This window comes from Galeopterus variegatus, unplaced genomic scaffold (assembly GCF_000696425.1).
Source record: "Galeopterus variegatus unplaced genomic scaffold, G_variegatus-3.0.2 Scaffold1276, whole genome shotgun sequence".
Lineage (NCBI taxonomy): Eukaryota > Metazoa > Chordata > Mammalia > Dermoptera > Cynocephalidae > Galeopterus > Galeopterus variegatus.
The window spans coordinates 528,285-540,085 of NW_007727387.1; positions in this window are offsets into that span (position 1 = coordinate 528,285).

Below are 11,801 nucleotides of genomic sequence, written 5' to 3' on the forward strand. Positions count from 1 at the left end.
GGGCACAGATTTTATGAATGTGATCCCAAAAGCACAAGCAGCAAAAGAAAAAATAAAGAAACGGGACTATATATATCAAACTAGAAAGCTTCTGCACAGCAAAGGAAACAATCAACAGAGTAAAACAACAACCTACAGAGTGTGAGAAAATCTTTGCTAACTATGCATCCAACAAGTGATTAATTTCCGTAATATATAAGGAACTCAAGCAATTATACAATAAAAAAAATAAATAAAATAACCCAATTTAAAAATGGGCAAATGAGCCAAATAGACATTTTCAAAGGAAGACATATGAATGGTCAATAGGTACATGAAAAAATGCTCAACATCACTAGTCATCAGGGAAATGCAAATTAAAACTACATTGTACCACCTTACCCCAAATAGACTGGCTATAATCAAAAGCACAGTGAATAACAAATGCTGGTGAGGGTGTGGGGAAAAGGGAACACTCCTACACTGTTGTTGGAACTGTAAATTAGTACAACCACTATGGAAAACAATATGGAGTTCAGACAACTACAGATAGATCTTCCATATGATCCAGCAATACTACTTCTGGATATATATCCAGAGGAATGGAAATCATCATGTTGAAGGGATACCAGCATTTCCATGTTCATCGCAGCTCTGTTTACAATAGCCAAGACATGGAACCAACCTAAATATCTGTCAATGGGTGATTGGATAAGGAAACTGTGGTATATATACACCATGGAATACTACTCTTTCATAAAAACGAATGAAATACTCCCATTTGTAACAACATGGATGAGCCTGGAGAAACTTATGTTGAGTGAAATAAGCAAAGCACAGTGATAAATACCACGTGTACTCACTCATATGTGGGAGCTAAGAGAGACAGAAGGAAGGAAAGAAAGACCACAGTAATGCGTTGGACTTGCAGAGGGAGAGAATATTCCTTGAGCTACAAAGTGGAGTGGGGGGGAAAGGGGGGGGAGGGAGATTCAGGATAATTGGGTGGGCAACACAGGGTACAAATGCAATTTTTGGTAATGGGTATGCTGCCAGTAGGTATCTGGCCCTCACATCATGGGCACGAGTGGTGACAATCAGCCTTGTCTCTCATGAATATTCATAACCAATAAAAAAATTTAGAAGCTAAGATTCAGAGAAGGAAAATTAATTTATTTAAGGTCATATGGCTACTACTTTCATTAAATTTAAAGACTTCCTAACATATTCAGTCACATAGCCCCAAGCTTAATGCTAATCTTTTGTCTTCCAAAACATCTACATTGGAATTAGCAGAGTACATGAATTCGGAGAGCAAGTTGGGAAGTGCTATTATGCTTAGCATGGCCAGGTCTACATGGTCTCTGCGTCCTACACAGTGAGGCTTTGCCTGCCAATCTGTCAACTGTAAGGTGGCACTTTGGTGACCAGCCCTTACAGAACTCACTGCCCACTGATATAATAATCTAGCCAGTGGACTCTGCACGGGCAGCTCAGCCATCTCAGGGCACTCCTCACAGTCTCAGACAATGGAGAAAGAAGGCCACTCTCATGTCCCCTAGCAGTGCATTGGTGACAGAAATAAGGTATTTCGCTGACTAAGGAAAGATAATTTGGCCACTTATTATTCAAAGAAATTTCTAAATTAATTCAGAATTATGAAGAAAAGCATATCAGTGATCAAAGAGATAGGAAAAACCAGTCTGGTGCCTAGAATTCTTGACTTGCAGTAGAGGTGATAATGCTAGAACTCCAGGCAGCTAAAACCACACCCTGATGAGAACACAGGAGGAGGAGGTGTTTGTGTTCAGGCTGGTTCCTGCTCAGTGCCATCAGGTTTGAAAAACAAAACAAAACAAAAAGAATTAAACTAAATATTCTAACAATGCACCTCAAAGAACTAGAAAAGCAAGAATAAACTAAACCCAAACTAAGTAGAAGAAAAGAAATAATAAAATAAGAGCAGAAATAAATAAAATTAAGACTGAAAATACAATACAAAAGATCAGTCAAATGAAACGTTGATTCTTTGGAAAGATAAACAAAATTGACAAACTATTAGCCAGACTAACCAAGAAAAAAAGAGAAAAGATCCAAATAAATAAAATCGTACATGCAAATGGAGACATTACAATAGATGCCACCAAAATTCAAAGGATCATCAGAGACTATTAGAAACAACTATATGCCAATATTATGAAAACATAGAAGAAATGGATAAGTTTCTGGACACATGACCTACCAAGACTGAGCCAAGAAGAAATAAAAAACCTCAACAGACCAATAACAAGAGTAATGAGATTGAATCATCAATAAAAGTCTCCCAACAAAGAAAACCCCCAGACAGATGGCTTTACTGCTGAATTCTACCAAACATTTAAACAAGCACACAAACCAATACTTCAACTATCTTAAAAACTTGAAGTGAATGTAATTCTCCTAAACTCATACTATGAGGCCACCATTACGCTGATATCAAAACCAGGTGAGGACACAACTAAAATAGAAAACTACCAATATCCCTAATGAACACAGATGTACAAATCCTCAATAAAATACCAGCAAACTGAATCCAATAGCACATCAAAAAGACTCTACACCATGATCAAGTGGGATTTATACCAGGGATGCAAGAATGGTTCAAAATATGCAAGTCAATAAATGTAATATGTCACATCAACAGAGTGAAAGAAAAAAGAACATATGATCATCTCAATAGATGCTGAAAAAGCATTTGATAAAATTCAACATCCCTTCCTGATAAAGACTCTCAACAAATTAGGAACAGAAGGAAAGTATCTTAATACAATAAGGGTTATATATGACAAACCCACAGCTAACATCATATTAAATAGGGGAAAGCTGGAAGATTTCTCCCCTAAGTACTGGAACAAAACAAGGATGTCCACTCTTACTACTTCTATTCAACATAGTACTGGAAGTCCTAGCCAGAGCAATTAGACAAAAGAAAGAAATAAAGGGAATCCAAATGAGAAAGGAGTAAATCAAGTTGTCCCTGTTTGCAGATGAATGATTTTATATAAAGAAATCTAAAACTCTACAAAAAACTCCTAGACCTGAAAAACAAATTCAGCAAAGCCATAGGATACAAAATTGACATACAAAAATCAGTAGCATTTCTATACACCACCAACAACTTGCAGAAAAAGAAATCAAGAAACTTATCCCATTTACAATAGAAACAAAAAAAAAATTAAAATACCTACAAATAAATTTAACTGAGGAGGTGAAAGATCTGTGCAATAAAAACTATAAAACACTGATTTAAGAAACTAAAGAACACACAAAAAAAGAAAAGACATCCCATGCTTGTTAATTGGAAGAAACAATATCATCAAAATGTCCATACTACCCAAAGTGATCTACAGATTCAATGCAATCCCTGTCAAACTACCAGTGATGTACCTCACAGAAATAGAAAAAAAAAATGCCAAAATTTATACGGAAAAACAAGAGACCCCAAATAGCAAAAGGCAAAAAGAACAAAGTGGGGAATATCATGCTCCCTGACTTCAAAACATATTACAAAGCTACAGTAATCAAAACAGCATGGTACTTGCACAAAAACAGACATATAAACCAAAGGAACAGAATAGAAAATTCAGATATAAATCCATGTACCTACAGCCAACTGATTTTTGAAAAAAAGAGCCAAGAACACACATTGGAGAAAGGACAATCTCTTCGATAAATGGTGCCAGAAAAATTGGAGATCCATATACAGAAGAATGAAACTAGATCCCTATCTCTCACCATATACCAAAATCAACTCAAAATGGATTAAAGACTTAAATGTAGGACTCAAAATAATAAAACTCCTAGAAGAAAACATAGAGGAAACACTTCAGGACATAGGTATGGGCATATCCTTGGGAGCAGAGTGGGGTGAATGTGAAGCTCGTCAACTTCTCTTCCTTCAAGCGTTAATTTCCCTCTGGTTTATGCCTGCTCTAGTGGCTCTTTGGTGCTTTCAAACAGTTGTTTTACTGCATTTTGTACTGAATTTAAAATTGTTATGGTAGGAGGGTTAGAATGAGACTCTACCTTGACATTACCAGCTTTAGGATCCCTCAAGTTACTTCGTTATTTTTTAAAGATTTTCAAGCAAAGAAAGATTATTTTACTAGCATTTTTAAATTTTTTAAATCTTTACTTCATCATGGTCAGTCAGCCAATGTAGAGAGCATAATTTCAATCCTTTGTAATTTGGTGAGATTATTTTTGTTCCTTTGTGGCCTCCCTAATGGAAGTTCCAAACTTAGTATGTTGATATTTGGGAGAGCTGGTTTAAAACCTCCCACTATTTCTCCTTGTGTGCATATCATGTTTTACTTTATTTCAGAGCTGTGTTGTCAGATACATAAAGCTTCACATTGCTTCTGTTATCCTGGTGGATTATCGATGTCAAACATTCTTCTTTGTCCCTTTTTACTTAGAATCAAATTTTTTCTGATATTACAATTTCTACATCTGTTTTATTTTTTGTTAGCATTTGTCCAGTAACTTTTTTCATTACTTTATTTTCAATCTCATTATAATGATTTTAATGATGTCCCTTATAGCATGTTGCTGAATTTTAAAAATCAAAATAAATGCTTTAAATAGGTGAATTTAATGAATTTAAGCAACTCATTTTTTTATGTATTAAACTTATTTTTGCCATTCTAACTTGATATGTATTTATGTTTTCTTTTCTTGATAATTGGTTTTTTTTTAGTTTATTTTTTTAAATTTTTTAAGATAATTTATTATACATACATGTGGGGCACAAAGTTGATTTTCAATAGTCACGTACAATGTGTGATGGTTAGATCAGAATAGTTAGCTTAGTTATCATTACAATAATCATTCTTTGTGTCCATTAACCAATTCCTCATTAGCCCCCTTCCTCTCCCCCTTTCCTTCCCTTTTCTACTTCTAGTAACCACAGTTCTTTTCTCTCTTTCTAAAAGTTCAATGTATTACCGCAATTACTGTTTCTTTCTCTCTCTCTGTCTCTCTTTATTGTTTATTTCTTTATTTATGGATTCAGCTTCCACTTATGAGTGAGAAGGTGTGTTCTTTCTGTACCTGTGCTGTTTCACTTAGGATAATTTTCTCCAGGCTCATCCATGTTGCTGCAAATGGCAGGATTTCATTCTTTTTTATGGCTGAGTAGTATTCTGTTCTCTCTATACACCACAATTTCCTTATCTAGTCATCCATCAATGGACATTTAGGTTGGTTCCACCATCTGGCATTGTAAACGGAGCTGCAATAAACATGGGAGTGCAGGTATCCCTTCAACATGATGATTTCCAGTCTTCTGGATATACCCCAGTAGAGAGATTGCTGGATCATATGGCAGTTCTATCTGTAGTTGTTTGAGGAGCCTCATACTGTTCTCCATAATGGATGCACTAATTTACCGCCCCACCAACAGTGCAGAAGGGTTCCCCTTTCTCCACATCCTTGTCGGCATTTGTTATTCTCTGTCTTTTTGATAATAGCCAATCTAACTAGGGTGAGATGATATGTCAATGTGGTTTTGATTTGCGTTTCTCTGATGATTAGTGATGTTGAGCATTTTTTTCATATACCTGTTGGCCACTCGTATGTCCTCCTTTGAGAAATGTCTATTCAGCTCCTTTAGCCATTTTTTATTTGTATTATTTGGTTTTTTGCTGTAAAGTTGTCTGTATTCTTTGTATATTCTGGATGTTAATCCCTTGTCAGATGTATAATTTGCAAGTGTTTTCTCCTGTAGGTCGTCTTTTCACTCTTTTGATTGTTTCCTTTGCTGTGCAGAAGTTTTTTTAGTTTGATATAATCCCTTTTGTTTATTTTTTCTTTTGTTGTCTATGCTATTGGGGTGTTATTCATAAAGTCTTTGCCCATTCCTACATTCTGAAGTGTTTCCACTGTGTTTTCTTCTAGGAGTTTTAAAGTTTCAGGTCTTATATCCACTCAGGTCTTTAACCCATTTTGAGTTGATTTTGATATATGGTGAGAGGTATGCGTCAAGTTTCATTCGTCTACATATGGATATCCAGTTTTCCCAGCACCATTTATTGAAGAAGTTCTCCTTTCCCCAATGTATGTTCTTGGTGCCCTTGTTGAAAATCAGCTGGTTGTAAACACGTAGGTTGATTTCTGGGTTCTCTACTCTGTTCTATTGGTCCACATGTCTGTTTTTATGCCAGTACCATGCTGTTTGGGTCAGAAAGTGTAATGCCTCCAGCTTTACTTTTTTTGCTCAGGATTACTTTGGCTATTTAGGGTCTTTTGTTGTTCCATATGAATGTCAAGATTGTTTTTTATATTTGTGTGAAGAATGTCATTGGTATTTTGATGGGGATTGCATTGAATCTCTAGATGGCTTTGGGTAGTACGGACATTTCACTATGCTTTCACTCCATGAACAGGGAATGTCTTTCCATCTTTTGGTGTCCTCTTTAATTTCTTTCAACAGTGATTTGTAGTTCTAATTGTTGAGATCTTTCACCTCCTTGGTTAGATTTATTCCTAGTTATTTTATTTTATTTGTTTTGGTAACTATTGCAAATCAATTTGCTTCCTTGATTTCTTTTTCTTCTAGTTTGTGGTTGGAGTATAGAAATGCTACTGATTTTTGCATATTGATTTTGTATCTTGCAACCTTTCTGAATTTATCAGTCCTAAGAGTTTTTTGATAGAGTCTCTTGGATTTTCTATATATAGAATCATGTCATCTGCAAACAGAGACAATTTGATTTCATCTTTTTCTATTTGAATAACTTTTATTTCTTTCTCTTGTCTAATTGCTCTGGCAAGTACTTCCAATACTATGTTAAATAGGAGTGGTAAGAGTGGGCATCCTTGATTTGTTCCTTATATTAAGGGGAAAGCTTTCAGTTTTCCCAATTCAGGATGATATTGGCAATGGGTTTGTTGTATGTGGCTTTTGTTGTGTTGGGATATTTCCTTCTATACCTAATTTGTTGAGAGTTTTTATCATAAAGTAATGGTGAATTTTGTCAAATGCTTTTTCTTCATCTATTGAGATGATCCTATGGTTTTTATTCTTGACTTTGTTGATGTGATGTATCACATTTATTGGCTTGCATATGTTGAACCATCCTTGCATCCCTGGAACAAATCACACTTGATTGTGGTGTATAATCTTTCTGATGTGTTCCTGTATTCTGTTTGCTAGCATTTTGTTGAGGACTTTTGTGTCTAAGTTCATCAACAATATTGGCCTTTAGTTTTCTTTTTTTGTTATATCTTTGTCTGTTTTGGGTATCAAGGTGATACTGACTTCATAGAATGAGTTTGGGAGAATAGCTTCTGTTTCAATTTTTTGAAATAGTTTTGGAAGAATTGGTATTAATTTCTCTTTAAATGTTTGGTAGAATTCAGCAGTGAAGCCATCCAGTCCTGGGCTTTTCTTTATTGTAAGATTTCTGATTACTGCTTATCTCATTGCTCATTATTGGTCTGTTCAGTTTGGCTCAGTCTTGGTAGTTTGGATGTATCCAGAAATTTATGCATTTCCTCCAGGTTTTCAAATTTGTGGGCATATAGTTGTTCAAAGTAGTCTCTAATGATTCTTTGTATTTCCATGGTATCGGTTATGATATCTCCTCTTTTATTTCTGATTGTTGTTATTTGGACCCTCTCTCTCCTCTTTTTTTTTTTTTTTTTTTCCTTTTTGTCTTTTTGCATGTCCGGCAATGGATCGCAACCCTCAGTGTCACACCCGTACCGGACCGGGACCGGCAACGGGATCACAACCCTCGGCGCTGCGTCCACACCTTGCTCAGCTAGTGAGCGGGAACCGGTCTGTATGTGGGATCCGAACCCTCGGTGGGAGCGCCACCGCGCTCCCAAGCAGTGCACTGTAGCAGTGCGCCACCGGGCCGGCCCCTCTCTCCCCTTTTTAGTTAGATGTTTCTTGTTTGTTTCTTCTCTTCTCCCTCTTCTTCTCTTCTTCTTTTTCTCCTTTTTTAAAAAAATTTCCTTTGGTATATAATTCCTTGTAAGCTTTTCATCTCATTTTTTAAAATTTTGGGGCTTCTATTGAATTTGAATTATTCAAATTCAATGCTACATTTTTCTATCAATATTGAGAATTAACCAGTATTCTACATTATGTTCCTGAACAATATAATGCTTTTACTTCTCTCCCTGCTTTATCTCCTATTCAGCCTCCAATGTTGAGATAGTGTGGTACTTTAATGTATAGTATTCATATTACATTTTCAAAACAATCATCACTTGCTTAAACAAATATAAATTTTACTGGTTTCCTTATTCACTTCCATTTCCTTCCTCTCACATATTCCTCTTGAATTTATCTTTCATTCTGCTGAAGTTCATCTTCTAGTCATTCTTTCAGAAGGAATTTTTGGACAGTAAATTTTCTGAGTTTTTGCATATTATAAGGTTTTTTAAATTTGTTTTGTTGTTTTGTTTGGTTTTTGTTTTGCCTTCCTACTTGAATGATAGTTTGCTGTTTGGGTATAAAATACCATAGGGCATAATCATTTCCCCTGAGACTTTTGAAAATACTGCTCTTTTATCTTCTTTCACTCAGTTCTGTCAATAAAAAGTCTAATTTCAGTAACAGACTCATATTTTTGCAGATAATTGGATTTTCTTTGTTCTCAGTACACTCAAATTTTACTCGGATTTTTCTGGATGCATTTGGCTTTGCATTTATCTCACAAGATCCTTCTTTTTAAGCTAAGGTCTAGTGTCTTTCTGCAGCTCCAGTAAGTTTTATTCTCTCTCTTTTGATGCACCCTTTTAATTGTTCTGTCTGTACTTTCCTTCTAAAGTACCTATTAAATGAATGTGAGAATTTCTGGATCTTTCCTCCAAGCCATGATCTTTTATACTTCTGAATATTGTCATACCAGGTGACAGAATGCCTTGCCCCTTTCCCCGACTGACAAGCTCCTCCATGTCCAGGCTGAGACATCACTTGCTGGCCATTACAATTTTCTCTTTTTTTTTTTTCCTGAGTTCCAAAAGTACCCTGTTCACACTGCTAAAATAACACTTGCTTACCCTGCTTGCCTGTGATTTCCTCTGATTAAGGGCCATATCTTTGTCTTCTGTGTTTTTCCACAGTGTCTAGTACCATGCGTTAGAATAGGGAACATTTACAGAACATTTACAAGTCTGGACACGGTTCAAAGTGTTTTACATACAATAACTCATTGGAAAGTCACAGCAACCCTTTGTAGTCACCATCCTCATTATACAGATGAAGAAACTAAGATAAAGATGAGTCACTTGTCAGAGGTCACACACAGATAGTAAGCAGTAGACCTTAGCCAGCAAGTTAGAGCCCACACTCTTAACAGTGCTGAATGAGCGATTCCATCCACAAAGGAGCACATTGGTAGGTGTGGTGGCTTGTTATGGTGAGAGCAACTAGGTCTGAAAAATCTAGGATGGAGGTGCAGAGTTTAAATGAATAAAGCATCCACAGGGTATGATGAAAGCAGCAGGTGTCTGACACCGCCCTCTAACTGAGAAAGCTTTCTCCTGTTCCGCTGTGTCTCTCCTTCTGAGACCAGCCTTTCCTTATGACCCTCGGTCCCACTTACACCCAGACTAAATGGACCCAGACCAAGTCCTTACAGGAGTGGGAGTGATCGACATGATCAGACTGAAGCTTAACAGAGGTCTTTCTTGCTAAGAAAACCAGTGGGCAGCTCTGACCCACTTCCCTGGAGAGCTCAGACCATACCACCAAGAGTGCCCCACTTGTCCACAGACAGAGCAAAGGCAGCTTGTCCCCTCTTGGTGAGGGACACAGCCCTTGACCTGCCGTCGCTCTGATAGGCCCCACTCTCACTTGCTCCCTGCTGCTCCCTGAAGCACGTGGTGATCGGGAGATGCCACCCAGCACAGCCGCTCACTCATCAGAAACACCTGCTTTGCTTCATTTAAACAGGAAAAGTTTTCCTTTTTACTATGCCTAACCAGTTGGAACTTAAATGAGATTTTTCAGCTATCTGACTAATTTTATTGTATGATCAATAATAAAGATTAGTGAATACTTGGTTTTTGTATGATTATAATCAATTTTATTGTTAAACTTAGCTTAAAGAAACTTATCTTCATGAGAAAAATATCGGACTAATCCCAGTTGAAAACATTCTGCAGTATACCTGACCAGGGCTCCTCGAAACTGTCAATGTCACCAAACACAAGGAATGTCTAAGAAACTGTCACAACAAAGAGGAGCCTACAGATATGTGATGAGTAAGTGTTGTGTGGTACCCCAGATGGGATCCTGGACCAGAAAAAGACATTAGGTAAAAACTATGGGAATCCAAATAATGTATGAACTTCAGTTAATAATAATGTAGCGCTATTGGCTCATTAATTGTGACAAATGTACTGTACTGATATAAGATGTTAATAATAGGAGAGCTTGGTGTGGGGCCTATGAAGACTCTCTGAACTATCCCTCACAACTTTTTGGTAAATATACAGCTGTTCTAAAATAAAAACTTTATTTAGAAATATATAAAGAAATTAATCTCTAAGAATGAAAAGTTCCTTAATCTCACCTCCTCCAAATTTTGGAATGGGGTAAACAACTATTAGCCCATTGTACAGATGAAGAAACTGAGGCCTAGCAAGGTTAAACAATGTATCCAGCTCACAAAGCAGCATTTGGCTGTAGAGCCCATATACTCTACCACTACTCTGTACTGTGGAGAGGGGGGACCACAAATTCTGAAAAAATCACGAATCAGTTGAAATTCCCGGACTGTGAACACTCAAACCCAAAATACTCTAAAAAGTGAAGCTGGGATGTTCATGGCCCCAGCAACCTCCCCACACTCCGCATATACAGCCTGGAAGATGTGCCACTCATTTGTCATCTGATAACAACATACTCGTGAAAAATCATGTTCTTTGAAGAATGATTAATTAATCTGATAAGTCTGAGATGATGACAAACGATCCAGAAGGGAAAGAATCAGTCAGCAGGCTGCGCTCCGAGCAAGACCAAACCGCCCCGTTTGGGCTTCCTGGCACAGGCCCCAGGGGCCCCTCGCTTGCCTCTTCTGGCTCTGCCCAGCCCAGCCTCCCCACCTGAGCAGCCCTGTGGCATGCTCCACTTCAGGGGAAAGGAGCTTTGTCCAGTTCTCCCGTCTTCTTTTGTGGATCCCTGTGCATCTTCTAGACCTTTGACACATGTATTGACCTTCTAGACATCTTCAACACACATGCTCTGAATTCCAATGTGCAGGCTTGACATGTGCAGGAACTAGGGGTTTGCTCTACAAATGCAGCCCATCCTTGGCTCCCAAATAGTCAGTGAAACAGAGCCAAGACTGACCCAGCTGCAGATCCTTCCCAAGACTGGTGCTCCTCAGGCCCTCCACTGCCTGGTCAATAGCCACAAACCTGCAAGTGGAACTGGGCCTCCCTCCATCTCTCCACCCAGATCTACCATCAGCAAGTCCAGGCATCCCTTCTTCTAAGGTCCATCCATCTCCTGCATCTTTGCTGCCAGCGCCCCAGCCCACGCCATACTCGCCCCTTGCTTGGACTAGGGCAAGGATGCCAAGGGGACTAAAGAGGCCACAGAGGGACATTGGCATACCATGACTCATTTGACTGTCACAATAACCCTGCTACTTTCATATCCACCTGCCTAACTTGTTTATCTGCCTCTCAACTGTTTCCCAACTTCAATGAAAAAGATGTTGTTTATTAACTCCTCCAAACCTGTTTATGTCTTAGAATTGTATGATATGTGTACTTTTAACACAGAGAGATATATACACATACACGCACACATTTAATTT